The sequence below is a fragment of the Thunnus albacares genome, chromosome 15, assembly GCF_914725855.1.
Source record: "Thunnus albacares chromosome 15, fThuAlb1.1, whole genome shotgun sequence".
In the NCBI taxonomy this organism is placed as follows: domain Eukaryota; kingdom Metazoa; phylum Chordata; class Actinopteri; order Scombriformes; family Scombridae; genus Thunnus; species Thunnus albacares.
In genome coordinates, this window is record NC_058120.1 from 27,213,396 (window position 1) to 27,233,914 (window position 20,519).

General features: G+C 39.4%; 1 protein-coding gene across 5 annotated transcripts in view; it reads right to left on the reverse strand.

Moving 5' to 3' along the window:
* The window catches only part of esr2b (estrogen receptor 2b), a 42,119-nt gene extending 24,031 nt beyond the window's left edge, over nt 1-18,088 (reverse strand). For 4 of the 5 annotated variants that reach the window (XM_044374158.1, XM_044374160.1, XM_044374161.1 and 1 more), the window contains exon 1: nt 17,822-18,088. The gene's annotated coding sequence lies outside the window, so the exon portion shown is untranslated. Of the gene's footprint in view, nt 1-14,185; nt 14,319-17,821 lie in introns of all 5 variants that reach the window. The other variant, XM_044374159.1, reaches the window with a different exon arrangement.
* Between the last annotated feature and the right edge of the window lie 2,431 nt (nt 18,089-20,519).

Below are 20,519 nucleotides of genomic sequence, written 5' to 3' on the forward strand. Positions count from 1 at the left end.
CCTGTAGACTTAGCTCATTTCCATAAATCGAACATTGGACATCTCTCCTTCACAAATGAACATTTTTTTCTCTCACAATCACTTTAAGAGAACAGAAACAAAGGTGTCATGACCTGTTATTTCCAAAGTCATTTCCAAAATGCATCCTTTCTACGGAAAGAACATTTCAGGACCAGAGAGACCTAATAAGTCCTTTTTTATTGCTTTTCTTTGATGTCATCTAGACAACATCAGGCTCTCTCTACTAATATTTGAGCTATTGTGACTCAGCTCAGTTCACTGGGAGTTAACAGCGACCGTCCTACCGCCAGCCGTGTTGCTATTATTCAAGGACACACAAGAAACCGCATGAAAAACACAAGATAATGGGATGTTTTTCTTTACTGAGTGAATCGCAGTCAGAGGGCAAAGCGAGATCCTGCTGCTGCACATGTGGACCAGATCTGACAAAACAGTTTGAAGTAACACGTTTAAAAAGGTCTTTTCCACCACAGGAACCTTTCTAGCAGCTCGGGAACTTTTACCTGCATTTCAGCTGAAGTGACTGGTTTAAATTTAATTCCAGGCCTGTAGTTCCTGCTCCCTCATTACAACGGCCAACTAGGATTAGGACTGTGGATTGGGATTACATCTGATGTTTGACATTTAAACTATTTAAAACTGTTACATTTTTCAGTTGACTACTTTTTAATTTACCACCTGTTGCTGTGATGTGACCTGGTGATACTCAATACACAAGAAGACCCAGAATAAACTGGAGCCAGACGCCAGACACCAAAAATATAGATTTTTTTTGACAATGCATGAAATAAAAAAGACTTGATTCCATTCAACTAGGTGGCAGCAAGGCCATTTTAATAGAAAGCTGAAATGCAGGCCATAATAACGGAGGGATGGAGTAAATTGTACAGTTAATACATAAATCGAATCAACGATAAATGAACGAGCAAAGAAAATAAAAAAATGAGGAGCTTGACTGCACTATCAGGGTTAGTGTAGAGTTATGCGTAAAAAGAGAAAATTGTCACAAAACATGTAGGCAAATTATTAATCAAGCACTGCTACACACAAACCCATTAGAACCAAATCAAAACTGATCTACAACACTCAAGTTTACCTGCTAACAGCAAGCTAAAGTGACTCAAAACACACAATAAAGCACACATGAAAGATGGCGACTCTACCACTCAGACCCCCCTTTAACACAACAGAAAGCCCCACATGAAAAATAAAACAGAAAATGAACCTTCTATTGATTAGTTTAAGACACATTAAAATCTGATAAGTTTGGTAAAAACAGCGGTCGGCTCCTCTATCAGTGTCTAAAAGAAACAGAAGCACATTAATATACAAAAGGAAATTTTACAAGAAACATTTTACAAAACATAAAAGTAAATAATACACCTGGCTAGACTGGAACACAGTCCCCTTCCCCCAGACATGCAGGTGACTGGAATCTAGATTTAAGAACCATGTTAATATTGTATTAAAGGGGCTTAAAACCTTTTTAAAAACATCTCTGTTCTGCTTGAGCAGACCTTGTTTCTAGGCTGATGTGCCCAAGAAATCAACATGAGGAATCTAACACATTTTAATAATTATAGAAACAAATCTTTAATTTAATACTATGAGCTAAAAGAAATATTTCAGTTTTACTATTGAAATCATGCTTTTAAAACATATTTTTAAAAAGCGAGCATATCAAATCAAACACACTGACCTCAGCTGCTCTCTCAGGTGTGTCTCAGTAGCCTTTTTATAGACTCTGCCTCTCAACTGGGTCCTCGTATTAAGTTACCTTCTGTTACCTTCTCTTCCACAATGAGACACATATTAAAGCAACAAGTCGGTGCTTTTTTCAGACAGATGTCTCGCCTTCCTGCATTTTCTGTCCTCTGTTCCACCTCTGAATGTCTTCTTTCCCACATTCAAACATCTAAGTCTAGCAGCAGTAAACTGAGTAAAAACATGACACAATCACATTGCTGAAGAATATGTTAGAATGAATATGACGCATACGGACAAACACACTTACAGCAAACTTGAACAGCTTGTTTAGAAGCGTAAAAAAGGAACATGCAAAAACGTCCTTGAGTTCTGGATTTAGTTGCAAAGTGTCTATTAGGTCAAAAAGCATCAATATACAGTAGCAGCATTTTCTCACAAGAGGCACAAAAGTGAATATTTTGTGCGAGGTAGTGTGTAGAATAAAAAGCAACATGTAGTTCTGCAGGGAAGCAACAGACCAGAGACTTTGGGATCATGGACTACACTGGAACATAAACAATCACTAATCATTTTCAAACTTGATATTTCCTCGTCCTCTGAAATTTTAATCCATATATCCAATACTCTTCTAAACAGTAACATTCTCACCATAACTTGTCAGAGTCCCATCTGTTGTGTTCTGGAGGTCGACGCATTTGGGTCAAAGTTAAATTTACTGAAAATGGGGGAAAATCTGAAAAACATGTCGCATATGGGCTATTTGTGTGAAAGCAATGTATGTGGCATTATAAGTCATAATAATTCAGAAAATGTGCAAGTTCCTGCAGTATATTAGATTATAAATTATTATAATCATTTATGTGACCTAGATCTGGAAGTCCGAATATTCCAACAGAGACGCAGGTATTTTATTGATCATTAGCATCTACTCTCCCACACACACACTGGTTTATTTTAACTATGGCGCAACAGCTTATTTATTGTGCCAAAGGTAAATGAATAAAAAACAAACCTGTATTCACTAACAGTGTATTTAATCTATCAACATTTATTCCAAGACAGAACGTAAAAAAGAACAAAATTACCTCATTTAGTTTGCAAAATATTGTAACCAAACTGTGCCAGAGGAGCCATCAGCTGGTTAATCAGTGCCAGAATCAACAACGTAACAGCCGGTAGCTTTCCAGAGTCAACATCAGACGCCATGAATGACAAGTAGAGACATACAGCTGAGATGTCTGGGAGGTTTGGTGGCTTTTTTTAGGCTGCAACTGACCATTATTTTCATTATCGATTAATCTGTTGAGTGGTTTGGTCTATAAAATGTCTGAAAATGCCCATTATAATTTTCCACAGTCTGAGTTGACATCTTTCACTGTCTTGTTTTGTCCAAAGAACATAAAATCCTCATATTTGAGGAGTTGCAACCAGCAAATGTTTCACGTTTTCTTAAGAAATGACTACAGTGATCATCAAAATAGTCCCTGGTTAATTTTCAGTTAATCAATTAATCGACTAATTATTGCAGCTCTACTGTTTTTAAATGTCTTTTTGGAGATTTCTGCTTTTGATACTAAGACAGCAGGAATTCTTGAGTACAGGTTATTGTCAGGACATCCGCATGTAGCGACGCCTTGAACAAACAGCGGTCTGAGTCTGTGGTGTTTTTCAAGATGCACTTCAAACACAATTTGTTGAAACTTTGAATAATATATTGTACAAAAAAAGGGGTTACAAACGTTGACAAAAATGGTTCCATGATCCCTATTAAACTCAAAAGATATTGAGGAAAAAACTGAAAATTATAAAGTGGTCAAAATTGGCTATGAACCAAAGCCTCAACCAACCAAGACTGACTCACTGGCAGCGATGACTAGGTGAGTATACGGCTGCCATTCAGTCACCTGACCAAACAATTATGCCTCTTCAAACAAATATAATTATATCAAATTACCAAGCGGCAACCTCTGGGGCTATAAAATGAAGTCAATGCGGAACTGCCAAAAACAGTTGCAGTTCCTTGAATGGCCACTTGAGGCTCCAAAAGCGAGTCAATCCCCATATACCCCCATGTTAAAATACCCAACTTTACAGCAGAAATAAACATGTTTACAGCCTGGTACAAAAAACGGTTTAGGTCTCTATAGCACTTGCATCTGTAGTACAAAGTAGATATGAAGCTCTACATTTATGCTTATGGTATCTGACATTAATGCTAGAATTAATTTCATGAAGCAAACAGGAAAATCTCGGCTTTAAAGAAACAGAAATGATTTCTTCCTTCCTCTATGAAGACCATATTCCCAACAAGTGGTAAAGTATGGGGTGTTCATGAGCACATGTTCTCTCGAGAGTGTCCACATATCAACCAGGAAGTGAATCTCAGAGAAAACAAGGGTTAGAAATGAAAACACACAAACCAGAAAAGATACTTGAATGAAAACATCCCACATTAAGCAGGTCTGACAATCAACTGAAGCAGCTCCGAAATGTGGCAGATAAATCTGTGTTGCATAACCAAAAGAACCAAAAGTCAAACTCAAGTGGTGACTCCGGAGGATTTTCAGGTTTGGTGAGGGAGTGACTGTTGATGCTGATAACCACCACTTCTACCAATGTTGTGCTGTGGAAAAACTGGACAGACTGTGAAAGCTGCGATATGATCATTCTTTAAAGTTCACAACCACTGCATAGCGACTGCAGAGTGGACAGGATGCTACACGCCGAACAGCTGCAAGGTCAGTCACATCAACAGTCAATATGCGTCTCACACAGGTCAGGTCAAAGTGGCCTTAGGCAAAGCAATACACCGTTACCTGTCCACTCTGACTATCTGTGTCCTAATTCAGCAGCTGCATCCTTTGAAGTTGTCATTTCTACCAAGTGTACATTTCAAACAATTCAAATGCAGCCATGAAATGCAGTCTTCTTTGAACTAAATTTGGAAGGTTTCATTGTACACCAGCCAGTTGTTTCATGGCACCAGCGGACAGGACGAGTCAATCTTTATCGACTTGTTACGTTATATTATATCAGATCATCTCGTACCTGTGACCAGCCTCAGCATGCTATAAATAACAAGGCATTAAAGATCAATTTAGGTGACATAGATAAGAGTATATTTGCTTTTAACCTGGTAGAATATTTATCAGTTGTCCATCATGTGCTGATGTTGAACATCACCGCCTATACTGTAAACTTAGGGATCATGGAACATGTCCCAGTTTTAAGGGAAACTTCCTGGTGACAAGATTAGAAACTATTAACAAGAAACAACTGATTGCACTGATAGCTGTGGACTCTCAAGGTCTCACCTTTTCACACCAGACATTGTGACATGTCACAGCAGGAAAGTGTAAATCAATAACATTACTAAGAACTGATTTCGGATTAGTTGAACCTGTGTTTTTTTCTGCTATGACATCGAAATCTCTTCCATGAAAAAGCAGAAGCAGGCAAAGCCGAAGCCTGAAGTCATTTAAAAGGACACGCCTTTGTTGGCTGCACGATCCAGCCGCTAAATTGGGATGTAGCCAATATGAGATCAAATAAGTTGTGTTTGCTTTGAGATGAAAGTCTGGAAAAGATTCTCTGAGAACCAACCACATACGAACTTTACCACAACAAGACCAAGAGCTATGGTAAATATATAGACAACATGACTTCTCGTAACTCCAGAACCATGCGAACAAATATTTAAAGCTGCAGTACGCTATTTTGACCACTGGGAGGCAGAAAAACTCAAAACATTCAGGTAGTAGCAACAGCTGCTATCCTACACATGCAGTAGAAACCAAGCAGGTAGCTTCAGGTCTGAAAAGCAAAGCCAACGTGGAAGTGTCTTAAAGCTGCATCCTCTCTAACGGCCAGCAGGTGGTGACTCCACTTGAAGTCTTTGGGAAAATGACACTGCGACACTGCCTCTCACTTGACTTCTTACCTCAGTAAAACACTTTCCCAAAGAGTTTATGTCTCAACCACTAATTTCAAGTCTTCTTCAATACAGCATGATGTTCATTTTGTAAATAATGGCCCCATTTAGAGTAAAATAGACGATAAAGCAGGGTGTGCTTTAGGGAGTGGCTACCTTGTGATTGACAAGTCGCTACGACGGCGGTGTGTGAGGTGCTGTAGTTGGACCCTGGGGAGCTCCTGTAGATAAAAGTTTCATTCTTTCAGCTAAACTGGATTTTAAGTTTTGGACTGTGCTTTTTAATGTTTTTGACATACAATTGCAAAACATTGCACAACGTACTGAAATACATCAAAAAGATCAGACGACTCACTTACTTCTTCAGGCCCGTGTGGCTGAACTCTTTGGCTCTCGCCCATCGACTATGCAGAAAGTTGTTTTGAAAGAATGTCTGCGCTGAAGTTTGAGCTTTGGACAGACTGGTTTTCATGGCAGCTTTCCATGGTACATCACCGGGGCAGGCCACAAAGGGTCAAAGGACACTGTCTCAATGCAACTAACGCAAATTAAACTGTCAGCTGAGGAACAAATACTGACACACTTTTAACGCAGCAGACCAATACAACAAGATATATACTGAAATATTTGGACAGTTTTGAAAGTTTCACTAAAAGCAACCAATCCATCATTGCTGTTTCATCAAATACTGTACTGCTTTCAACTTTTATATAGTTTGTTCAAATCACACCAAAAAGCAGTTATTAGTAGTAGGGTTAACTTGGTAGCCATGAACCACAATGTCCCCACCAATGATTGCCTTGTATTTATCATACAGATTGTATTTATTATCTCACACTGATGGCTTCTTATGTGTTATGTGTTGTTTTTATGTGGTGTAATTGTTGTTCTGTGCCCAAGGACACAACAGACGTGAGCTACTAGCCAACTGTGGTGCAATTACTTGTAATTACACACTGTCCCTGTAAAATTAAACAATGACAGAAAAGAAAGATAGTTTGTTTAACGGGCATCTCAGACTGGCCTACTTACAAAGACAAATTCAAAGATCATCACTAGCTGCTCTAAAAAAGGTCATTTTCTGCTGTTATCACCTGTTTGGTGAAAGCAAACCTGAGTCAAGGTTAACTAGACTGGCTGAGTGTTTTAGGCAGCAACACACAGCATGACAGGTCAAAGGTCTGTGTGTCACCTGGAAAGGTTGTTTTCCTACTGAGGGAGGATATAAAATAATGTGCAAATAATATCCTTCTTAGAAAAGTCAACTCATCTTGTAAAGAGTCTTAAGATCTAGTTTCAAGTGTTAATTTCTCTGAAATAGTGGAATTATGTGGATATTACTGATGGCAGTGACAGATATTTCAGTAATGATCTGATTTCCCAGACTACATTAAATGTCTTGCTGACATTTGACTTGCTATGTTGCCAATTCAGCAGAAGCTAGAACAGATCGAAAGAAGTGCTCATGAGATTAAAAGGAAAAAAAGATGTTTTAGTCAGTTATTGTTTTAGTGAATAAAAGAGAAAAAGTAATTCTATTATTTGGTTTGAAAATGAATCTGAATCTACACCTGTGTACAAGATTCTGATTATCTTTCCACTTATTTTCATTTTGTGTTTTTCTTATCTAAGAGTTTTCTATGCAATCTATGCGTTTTCTCAAACTTTTGATGCTGACATCTTGTGTAGAAGTTGTAAATAAATAATCCAGCAACAATCAAGGGAACTTTTTTCCACTTGTACCCAAGATGCGCCGTCTTCCGACAAGCCGGCCTCACATCCAGATGTGCAGACATTTTATTATGTTGTGTTTGAGTTGTTTGAGTTTCAGTGTCATCCAGTATGTACATGTCATCCTACATACAGAACTGTAACTATTTGACAGAGAGATATGAAATACAATAATAATAATAATAAACTTTGTTTATACAGCATTTTTCAAAACAGAGCTGCAAAGTGCTTTGCAGGAATGAAATGTTTAGGGAATGAGGCAGTAAAATCAGATAATTAATACTTCACAATAAAAGATGATAAAACGATAAAAACAACAGTAGTAATAAAACAGATTAGATATATTGGAAATAAAACAGTGTGCTATCAATTAAAAAAGGCCTTTTATGAGAAGTAATTTCAAATATGTCACTGATTCGATCAGCCTCAGATCCTCAGGCAGAGATGTTTGAAGATTCTCAGTCATAGTTATCCATGGAGGGTTGAACTGAGGGCAACTGGACGTCGCTGTAAACACTTGAAGATGTTTCGCTTCTCTCATCCAAGGGGCCACTTCAGTTCTATCTGACTGGTGGGGAGTCAAGGTTTGAAAGAGTGAAGGACTCCATCTACATCAAGTTAGAGAAACCATCTACACCACTCAGGTAACTCCAACAACTCGAACACCTGTCATTACAACAGCCAGGAGCACTAACGAACCAAGTGGTATCAGTGACATTGATAACGACCTGGCAGAGGTTAAATATCTGGGACTCCCTGCCAGTCAGTTAGAAGTGAAGACCTTTGGATAAGAGGCGAAACATCTTCAAGTATCGTCAGCCAAGTCAAGTTGCCCTCGATTCAACCGTCCTTGGATACTCTGGCAGAAGTTCAAGAGCTGAGATCTCAAAAAGGTCATTTCCAAATTTAAAGGTTTCAGGAAGTGGTATTGGTCTAATTAGAGGATTTAATATGCTCAAACTAGTTTTATATTGGTCATCGAAACAAAAACAAGCACAGCTTTATCAAACTTTTTTTGACAGATGAAGCTGAATTTGAATTTTTGAAAAGGTGTTTAGGATCAGTTATCTTTCAGTCATGTAAACCCTCATAAAGGCTTTCTGCTTTTTTTTTTTATTACTAGATGATCTTTCTATGGTCACAGAATTACTATCAAAACATTGCCGCTTTGACTCTTGACCTTTCTGGTTGCTTGTTGCTTACTAACTTAGTAATATTTACAATATTTTTCTACTCCTACACTTCTGGACAAGAGCATCATCTGAATGTCTGAACAGCAAATATAAACGCTGGATGTCACCTGTTGTTATGTCATTCAGTTATTTATAACATTTAGGTACTGTACTGTGGCAACCAGGGTCTCATTTATAAAACAGTACATAGGATCCATACTAAAAGTGTACGTGCGCACTCTACACACCCACATTCAACCATAAATGTGGTCAATGCAAAAGCCTTGAATAATGATGTATGTGTGCTCTTTTCACTGGACCGATCAGCCTGACGAATCAGTGTCAAGAGTCAGCGTATCGGGTCCTCTCGTTCATCACTTGCACTCGGGCAGCTGCAGAGGAGGGACCACAGGAGCCGTGAACAGACTTTCACTGTTGTATTTCCCTATTTTCAGACTTCTTGAAGTTATGTGTGTGTAACCTAAAACAACCATATACAATTTCTGGTTGTGGATCATAAAGTCAGACATCTCTTGGCTAAGTTCTTACCAGACACCCTGCAGCGGGCCAGATCCTAGTTAACCAGTTTTAAGTCATTTTTACACCAAACACTCAATATCTATAAACACAAGAAACAGCGTGTTCATTTACAGCATTTACAGGTGTTTCTCTAATTTACAGAGTAGTGTGTGGCAGCAGTCTCTCTACTGACAGTCATGTGTGCAATGCAGTGATTTTACACACAAAAACTATATGAAAGCTAATTAAAATCATCCCTGGTGATATATAAACAGTATTAGAAGATGTTCTGTTCTGCAATTCTATACATTTATTTGATGTCATCTTGGATTTTTACAACCGATGATGATAATTTCATCAGTTAGTTTCCAGCTGCCGCATCCTGACATCATTCATCTCAGCGTGAGACAGCAGCTGATGAAATGCTGAGTGGACTTTGATTTGAGATCCGAGTTGGATTATATCTTTTCAAATTGAAAGGTGCTTATGGAATAGTTATGGCTCACTGGCACAAGCACAAATAACATTACTGGTTTGAATGTTTATGATAAAGTGGATCTATAATTAAGATGTGAAATCTGCGTCACCGATTTCACCCCCGTCTCCAAAATGTTGGTATGCACGGGTCAGATTTTCCGTACAGGTGCACACGTTCTCCCACAAAGTTTGATTTTAAAGATCACAACACCAGAAGTAGCGTCCGCCTCTTTCAGGCGTACACAATGGTTATAAATGAGACCCCAGGTCATCACTCATGAAGGAACAAAACATATCTGGAACACTCAGCCAGAGAGAAAAAGTCCATCCAAGACCTTGTTCACACTGGAGAAAAAAAAAAAAATAAAAAGTGTTTCTTCTGATAATAATAAGATCTCGTTGATGCTTTTGAAGATAGAAGATTAGATGAAAGCATGTTCTCAGAAAACAGAATATCTCAGAGCTGCACTTTAAAGATTTCAACACATCCTTCATTGAGCAGCTCCAAGCAGCACACATGGCTTCGACAAAGCATGCATCAACCACAAAACCCAGAACACCGGGTCATAACACGAGCGTGCTGCATGAAACAAGACACAAATATGATTGAAAATACGATATCTTTCTCAAGACAACATAGTCTGCAGGCCAGTAAATTAAAAAAAAAACAAGTTTATTTCTTGTGTATAAAGGAGCATGGAGCTCTCAGAACAAGGCTCCCAGCCAGCAGCACATACCGAAACACAAAGACCCCCCAGCAAAACCATTAGCCAGCCTTTATTCCGCCATTCTCTCTCCCTTACAAAGCCGACAAGGAGCTGCTGGAGGAGAGCTGTGTTGAATTGAGGAGATGGACAGGTTACATGGGAGTGGGAGGAGCTGGATCGAGGCACTTCTGGCTAACGGAGGAGCTGAACAGCGAGAGGCTTCAGCAGGCTACACGGGCTACTTGGCAAACAGGTCTGCCCAGTCTACTGACACTTCAGACTGTTTATGGTCAGTTCAGGTTAATTTTACCAGTGGCGTGTACTGGACTGTTGCTGATTTACAAAAAAAGGTGATGAAACTGTTGACCAGAACTGTTTTTGTGATGTTCTGATATATGACACCATATTTAAAAGGATAAGTCTGGCAAAGGAGCTGGAACCAGATCACTTTGGCAATTTTTCTTAAAAAAATGACTCAAAACAACTAATTTTTAAATATTTTTTGAACTCTCAAAATTGTTACTGGCCACATAAATCCTGAATCAGTCGGGCTACACTCAACACCTGCTTAGAATTTATGTGTAGTCTGGATTTGGGACACTGCAGATTGGATGATCAGTAGGTGACAACGACCTCTGACCTCTACAAATGACAAACTAGGAAGCAAAGACATACGAGTATTAAATATTTTTTTGCTCAAACACATCAGGCTTGATGCCAGGAAATGCCATGTCAACGTGACATGACGGAGGCTAAATTCAGTTAAAGGAAGTAATTTATTGATTAGATCTGGCGACAGCGTGCTTACATCAATGATCTTCATCACCCGGCTGTAGGTGAAGGTTTCTGCACAAAGTGTATTTCTAATGTTATGACAAAATGGTTTATGTATCACCCTGTCTGACCTCCACCTCTACTGCTAAATGACCAACAGCACACAAATACAGATCATACACACAAAAACAACCACATACACTGTCACCTAATTAAAAAATAAACTTCAAAAGCTTGTCCTCAAGCACTCACCATACAGCTCTAATAATAATATAATGCACAATGATCAAAAAACAATCTCTCTCTTCATTTAGACTGAAACTGTCAGTCTTGTGATGACCAAAAAAAAACAGATCCTTGCATCATATAAAAAAAAAATAAATAAATAAAAAAAAAAAAAACAGCCTACATCAAGTGACCTCCAACATCCCATGAACAATCAGCAGCAGGGCAGCTGACTATGACACCATCAGCTGCACAGCGATGTGTTTATCATACCAGTTCACAGCAGAGAAACATTGATTGTATCTAAAAAATTCAATTCAATTCAACATGCTGACTTCAATTATAACACTCAGTGCTGAGATGCATACTGAATGTACTGTATATCTTCAAATTGGATGTATTTCTGTTATTAATACTTGTTTTATGCATGTTCTCTTCACAATTTCATGTTTGTTTCTTATGCTGCATCAAATATAACATTTGAACACCCAGCGGCATTCATCAGTTTTCTCGTAATCAGAATTTTCTCTTCGGTAGAAATAAAATTTACGAGTCATGTACAGATGGTCTCTAACTCTCTTCGCAAGAGGAGAAACATTATAGTTATAATGTCTTAATCTGAATGAATTTGGAGTTTAAATATGATACAGAAATCACCTAAAATAAAACTTTTCTTAGATTTTATGATTTTTACTTATACTTTTACAAATTAACTGCAAATTGCAGCTGCTTCAGGGTCTTTCTGCAGGTCTCTGTTCAGTATCATTTTGTGTTGCAGCTGACAGTGTAACAATATCTCCTCTAATACTCTAATACCTCTGTGACTGTCATATCCCTCTACGACCGCCTCCCATCACAGACCACTTAGCGTCTGAAAGACGTCTTTTAGTATCTAACTTCTAGTCAAAGCATTCCTTCTTTACTTCTGTCTCACAAACGCACACCTCCTCCTCCTTAGGGGTTAGGGGTTAGGGTTAGGGGTTAGGGGTTAGGGGTTAGGGGTTAGGGGTTAGCGTTGGGGTTAGGGGTTAGGGGTTAGGGGTTAGGGGTTGGGGTTGGGGTTGGGGTTAGGGGTTAGGGGTTAGGGGTTAGGGGTTAGGGGTTAGGGGTTAGGGGTTAGGGGTTAGCGTTGGGGTTGGGGTTGGGGTTGGGGGTTGGGGGTTGGGGTTGGGGGTTAGGGGTTGGGGGTTGGGGGTTGGGGGTTGGGGGTTGGGGTTGGGGTTAGGGGTTAGGGGTTAGGGGTTAGGGGTTAGGGGTTAGGGGTTAGGGGTTGGGGGTTGGGGTTAGGGTTAGGGTTAGGGTTAGGGTTAGGGGTTAGGGGTTAGCGTTAGGGTTGGGGTTGGGGGTTAAGGGTTAGGGGTTAGGGGTTAGGGGTTAGCGTTGGGGTTGGGGTTGGGGTTGGGGTTGGGGGTTGGGGTTAGGGTTAGGGGTTAGGGTTAGGGGTTAGGGGTTAGGGTTAGGGTTAGGGTTAGGGTTAGGGGTTAGGGGTTAGGGGTTAGGGGTTAGGGGTTAGCGTTGGGGTTGGGGTTGGGGGTTAGGGGTTAGGGGTTAGGGGTTAGGGGTTGGGGGTTGGGGGTTGGGGTTAGGGTTAGGGTTAGGGTTAGGGGTTAGGGGTTAGGGGTTAGGGGTTAGCGTTAGGGTTGGGGTTGGGGTTGGGGGTTAAGGGTTAGGGGTTAGGGGTTAGGGTTAACCCTAACCCAAACCTCACAGAAAAAGCCAGTTTTAGAATAAGAAAATGGAAGCATCCAATCAACCAAACAATACAGTAAAACATTTGCAAATAATTTCTTTTGTAACATTCTGATACTTAATATTCTGCTCCTTTATAGACAATTGCTACATTAAGAGGCACATTACTCCCACCGCCATCAACGACCTCTGCAGTCAGCAGAAATGTCACCCCGTGCTTGTAGCGTGCATGTGCATCCTCATTATCAAACACTCTTCAGTCTTGTCAGAACAGCTCTACTGAGCGGTGAAAAACTCCTCCACTCAGGATAAGTTTACTCTTATGGGTAAATATTAGTGTTGGAAAGGTTCGCTTTTTTCCCCCTTTTCTTAAAACAATACTCAAATGAACACATACCCATTTAAACAAATTACTGTAATCATTCCTCTTGTCCATACTTGCCGTGAAGGAGAAATCCCTTCTTAACACGACTCCAATGTGAGAGACAGGAGACAAAATCCACCACTTTCCTCCAGTGCATTCAAAGTCTAGGTGCAGTCTGAGTTGGACAAATCAAGAGGATATCTTCCAAAGTTTGTGTTTGAGTCAGGAATCTCCTCTTTGTGTTAGTATCCCTCCGCCACAGCTCAGCGAAGAGACACAGAGAATGAATTTCACACTCAAAAGACAATAAGTCTAACGTGGACTGCTAAAACCTCATATTACTGTAAATTCAGCTGATCTTTCAGGTGCATCTCTGCACAGTACAGACATGTGGATTCCGTCCATCATCTCTTACATTGAAATCATAGATGTGTAAGATCATTTCAGTGTCACAGGCTCTTATTGCTGTTCCTGTTGCTATATGAGGGACACTTGGGTTTTGCTGGAGTACATTAATCATCAAGGATTCAAGCTTATACATGCAAAAGCACTGATATCAGTGAGTATGAGTCTGTGCTGTGGTTTATACTAAATTTAATTTGTCCTACACAGATTTCTGTAGAAATGCTGGATATCAGATATCAACGTCTATGAAACCTTAAGTGGTTCAAATGACATCAGTCTTCTTCTCAGAAGACCGAGACCTTATCAGGATTTTCAGGAATCTTTCAAGCCTGCAGTGGACGGCACTGCTGCCAAAAAACACTGAACGCTCCAAGCATGAAACAAACTGCCTTAAACATGTTTAGTGTGGTAACAGCCCGATGCTAGACACAGTGACTGCACTACAACTGATCATGACACCCACCTCCCGCCTGCTTGGAAACACCCAATAACCGGATGACTGCGGCAGGGAAACAAACGTGCAACGCTGCTTTTCAGCTCAATCCTGCCATGTTTTAGTTACACTCTGTTCTCGTGTATCTCGGGTGATGGACGACCTGTGGGTTAGTGTGGGAGGGTATCAGGGATTGTTGAGCAGCGTGACCTTGAAGAGTTTTTCGGCGCCGGCCGGTGGAATGCTTTTCAATGTGGGTGAAATCCGGAGAACGGAAGGGGATGTGCTTAAAGTCTAAATTCTTATTTCTGGTAATGGCAGGACTTCCCTACATCCTCCCCTTAACACACACACACACGCATACTTTCAACTCCCCCACAACTCGGTTATTTGCATGTGGAAAAGGAATCTGGTATTTACAGCAACAGCCAGATTATTACACGGTGAGCAGTCTCAAGGCTGTGGAGAGGAGGTTGCCAAGCTTACATCCTAACTGATTTCCACCGCAGAGCCGGCAGAACAGGAGCAGATAGGGTCGGTTTTGTTGATGTGATAAAATAATCACCAGCGGCGTCGAAAGATTAGAGTGCAAACCAAATGTCCCTTTTCAAGAAAACTATAGTAATGTTGTAATAAACTGAAATGCAAGTCCCTTAAAGAAGTTTATCCCTTTCACACCCACCTTGTTTGGTCCGGACTTTTCAGTTTGATCCAAACCAAAATTACAGGTGTGAAACCTCTCGTGGACGGTCGGGACCAAACAGCCGAACCTTGGTCCGACGAAAAGAGGTGGTCTCAGTCCAGATGAAACTGTACCGTGGTTCAGTTCGTTTCTGGCGTCAAAACTTTTTCTGGACTTTTCAGACCGATTACAGGAAGTTCCAGTAAGCTATCGTCATGGGGGAAAAAAAAAAGAAATATGCCGCTGCAGCACACGGGGAGAGGAGGAGACCAAGTTTTTAATTAAAATATGGTATGACGACGTTATAAAGAGTCGACTGGAAAAAACTCATAAAAATGCCGACAACTCCCAGGTATTGGAGAGGATGAAAAAGAAAGGATAAGAGAGGACAGGAGAGCAAAGCCACCTGAAGATGAAGAAACTGTAGTGTGTATATATATATATATATATATATATATATATATATATATATATATATATATATAGTATAATATATAATATAGTGGCAACGAAATGAATCTGTTCATTCATTTTTCTCCATTAATTCCAACGGCGATAGAAAGCTACTCGCTGAATTGACAACACGTCTACGTCAGACGCCGTCCCATCTTCAAACCAATCAATGTCAAGCATAAGGGGACGCAGCCCACCTAGGTGATGATGACAGGATGAAGGTATGTCACGTAAAGTTCTTAAGTGCTCTGCATAATTGCAATATGAGACCAAAACTAACCGGATCAAATGTTCACAATGTAACAAAAACATGAACATTGATTTGGACTTTCAGGTGTGAAAAGGCTCTAAGTCTCTGCAGGAATATCAACTTCTTTTTTTTTTTTTTTTTAGAGTAAAACTGAACTGACTGATCTGATCGGTTTCATTTACACCTGCTGTTGTGTGATATGCAAACTTTTTCATATCAAGGCTGTTCATCAACTGCAGAGACAGATATCATTGTGCAGTGCAGCGGTGAAGGATTTGCAAAATTTGGGATGAAGCGATGGTCCTTTCACTACAAACCAGATGTTAGATATGACAGATAGTATAAGCTACATTTTGCAAATTATTTATGGAAACATTTTCATCAGGTTCCACTCATGTTTGCATTAATATACAGTATATATTCTCTTTTTTGGTTGCAGAGGCTTCTCAAGCCTTTCAAAGTAAAATTCTGGCAGAAATGATTCATCTAATGGAAATTCTGGACTTTAAATATATCAAAATTGAGCCTTCACGGCCTTGAAAGGGTCCAATCTGTCCCCTAATAGACTGTCACAGAGCAGAGTGTGAAAATAAAAACTGAAAATCGAGGCGAGGGTGTAAAGACAGAGCGTGTTGTATGATGTACAGATCGTAAAGGAAGTCTAGACTGACAGCTTTTATCCTCAGGCTATCAGACTGATCAACAGATCCAACCCACAGCCTCTGCCCCCACACTGACCCACCTCACCATACAGGAAGCTTCACTCTGCCCCGTCTCCCACTCCCTCCACACACACACACACACACACACACACAGACACACACACACACACTCAGACATTCACCCGCTGTCTGTATATAAAATCGCGCACATATATTTCATCACCTGATACTGCTCTGTATATTGTATTATTACTTTCTTTTTTATCTCTCCTGACATTTTATTATTTATTTTCTTTATTTTTATCATTTCTATACCTTGTGTTTCTTTGATAAACGGTATTCAGAGTGAAAGGCAAAGGAAGGATTTCATTGTACAGTTGACACTTGTAACTGTGCATATGACAATAAACGCTTTGACTTGACTGAAGCTCCATGAGGAAAAATTGCTATTTGTGATATTTGGTTATATAAATACAACTGAAAATGTGTATTCCATTTTGCTGGTGAACTTCCGGTGGGATCTGGATCCACTGGATTCCACTTTAGGGGCTTACAGGTCTGGACTTTTCCTTTTATTGAGAGACTGAGGAAGATTCAGCCTTATAAAAAGGAAGGAGGAGCGGTCGGTCTGATGTCTCTATTGTCTCTGTCAGACCAGCACAAGTGAAGCCAAACTCAGCTCTTGACTGACACACTGAACATTACTTTTGTCCATAAACGCCTCACAGAAAGCGCATTCAAACTTCTCAGTTCAACAACAAAAAGCATGTTTTTTACTGCCGTAGTACAGGTGCTTACATCCAGCCGGAGGTAGAGTGCAAATTAACTTTTTTATCCACCAGCCAAATGGTTCATGAATGTTCAGATTTTATCAGCCACTCAATGGATCACCACTGTTTTTATGGCTGCTGAGTGAAGCAAATCTACCAACCACTGACATATTTTACCAGCATTTAGCTGCTAATTATGTGCCCCGCAGCCAAAGGTTTAGACTGTGTGACTCAACACTGACCTCTGTGAAATAATCTTGTTTTTGACAAATTCTGTGTAACTCTGTGACATAATAGTTGTCTTCTGCGGTCTCTCCGTACAGGACTATAGTTTGGTTTTATCAGTAGATACTGAACACAGAGCAACATTATCATATTTGTTGATATCGTTCACCATCACCTTTGATCACACTGTAATAAACTCTTGTCATATTTCCAGGAGTTAAAGAAATATTTTAGGATTCCCTTAAAATTAAAGAATCCTACAGCCTGAAACAAAACCACTTCTTCAATTTAAACCTTTTTGCTCCTTTTGCAGTAATTCAGCTGATTCTAATAAGTTGCCATCCTGACAAATAATCAATAAAACAATCACAATTAATTGCTTATTAACATATTGAGGCTGCAAAGCACCGTTTAAGTTGTTGCTGGAGCTGAGCTTCTTAAATCCAGATGATTCTTATAAATAGAAAGAATTTACTTTCAGGATCAGAGCAGAAGCTGCACCTGTTCAACCTGAATCCGAACCACAGGTCACTTTTCCACCGAAACGCACCGCGGTCAAAGTCTTTTCTCTTCTTCTATGGTAGAAAAGTTGGAAATTAAAAAATATTATTTCATGTCACCAACCTGTCAGTGGTTTCAGCCGGTGATCTGCTGCTGCTGTTGTTGTTGTTGAGAGTTTTTGTCGGTTTTCAGCGCCTCCGTTGTTGCCGCCGCCGCTGCTGCAAACATTCAATGAAGGCAGAAAAAAAAAAACAGCCGTGACGCGTAAAAGTGAAACTATTAAACACGCATCACATGAACAGACGCTTATTCCCTCGGCGTTATTCCTCCAGGAACTTCACTCCTCGCGTTTCAGTATTTCCTTTATCCCCCTCTTTCCTCTAGATTCTCAAAAGTACCAGGTTTATGGGTCTGGCCGATCCGGAGACGTCACTGGTCACGCCTTTTTGGAGAGCTGCCCGGCAGCGCTGCGCACAGGAGGAGGAGGGTCAGTAACTTTACACAGCTGACGAATAAAACGCTCTTTTGGCGTTATTTCTTTTTCATGCTTTCTGTAGTCTTTATAAGACATATGCCATATATAAGTAGAAGTTAAGTGTTCTGATCAGACCACAAACTGAACCTCTGTCATTTCTGAGCGGTCATCTGCTCAGAGTTAATCATTAAAAGAGATGGAACACAATAATAAAAAAACACACCATGAGACCAGATGGAGCCACCAGCACAATTTATATCAACCAAGAAAATATCTGCTCCTATAAACTGTAAATAACACTGAACTGACACTTGAATAAAAACCTCCAGATTGAAGCTGCTGCATCTTTGTTTTGGATTTGATTCAACTTTAATCACCTTTCTGAGTCCATGTGACACATTTTGATGACGTAAATTCACAGTAAGCTGTAACTGATGTTATGATGAAGGCAATAAAACATCAGTATTATCTGGAGTCATGCTGTTTTACTGTTTATTGCTGTTTCTTCTTCTTCATATTCCCATTCATCACTGTCACATACTGTATATTTAATAGCTGTAGCTAAGTCCTACTGTTATTTTGTGCATCATAATCAATAAGATCACAATAATCCTAACTCTTCACTAGAAATATATTCGTTGCATATGTTAATAGAAATTCAAAATGTCTTTTTTACTGTTTAGATTCTTTTTTTTTTCTTCGCTGGCTGTTTATTCTCTTTATTTTTACATTTGAGGCTATATTTCCTTCTGTATATCCTTCCTATTTTCCAGTTTTGACATAATTTCCCAACAGGATCATGAATGTTTCCATCGATCATATTTGAGTGTTGCAGTTTGTCGCACTTTTTGCCTTTGTTGCATGACTTACAGTATGTGTAAATATTGTCCATGATGAGTCAGAAGACAAATGTTGATTCTCTGCGGTCATGTCTGAAGCTGTACCGTATTGCATAATATTATTCAAGTTCACCTTATTGTGTCCACTTCTTGCTTCTACAGGTGTCGACAGATCCGGAGGTGGCAAAGTGGTGAAGACAAGACGAGCAGCCAGAGATGTTGATAATAAACAGCGACAGCGGTGGATGTTTGAACATGCAGAGCAGAACTTCATCATCAGAAATGTATTATTTACTATGACAAGGGTCATGTGTCTGGCAAAAGCAGACCTCAGATATTTCCTAATAAAAAGCTATCAGAGGGCTGGAAAGTAATACAATTGGTTTAAAAAATTAGAATTTTCCTTTTTTCAAATATTAGTTTTTAAGGTATTTGTGAGTATTAACTTCAGACCACCAAGCTTTGATTTAAATCTTTGTTGCTTCATGAGTTTTCATAAAGAAATTGTTTATGGATTAGATTACCACATAAGGTGATTCCCAATTATGTCATTATATACCTGTAATATAGCGTATCAATTAAGTATGCAGGGTATCAAATTGATTCAGATGATGCTCTAAAATCAGTCAGTGTTGCTGATGAATTTACCTTTGTGTTTTACAATCAGAATGATCAATCATACATTTCACAGGAGGAAACTGCATCAGTGCTGCCGAAGCTACTTGTCCTCTTTGCATTTCTCACCCAAATTAGATGTCGTTTCTCTTGAGATGACTTTGCTATAAACTATCTCAGACTGGTCAGTTTTCAAACCGTTACCACCTGTTGCCACTTGGAAAAGGCAAATTTACAACAGAGCTTACAGAGCTGCTTTAACTCTATTAGAATAGAAACATAAATAGAAGTGCGGCAGAGAGAAGCTTTTTGGACTTTTACACCTAATGGTTTAAATTCTTCCAGGTTTTTTGTAAAGACACGCAGGGAAACTTTGCATTGATTGCTTATTTGTGCTGTTAATGTGAATTTTATGGGATTTTCCTGATGAATCAGTCTAATGTCTCCAGTATTTATTACCACCACATACTGTATGTTTGGTCTGATGTCTAACAAGAAGGCTCAGCTTGAAATATTTTCTGCATAAGTCATGGTGTGATTCAGACTTTTCAGTTTGTCTGATGTTTTAGGCTTCACATGCCATGCTATATTCAGTTTAACCAGGGAATTACAGAACATCAAGTGCAATGTCACAGACATTTTTAATGACTAACAGTTGCAAGTAATCTTATTTAACAACTTCTCTGTTATTCTGGTTTTTATAATGAAGACGAGGTGCAGAGTTATTATTCCCTATATGGAATTAAGACCAGCTATTTTTCTTTTTAACAGAATAAATGAAAGCTCTTTGTTCAAAAGACTTAATGAACAAAATTATTGCTCCATATAATAAATCTGTCTATCAAGCAAAGAAAAGTTCCAACCGAGTCTAAGAGTGCTTGAGTTATTCCTC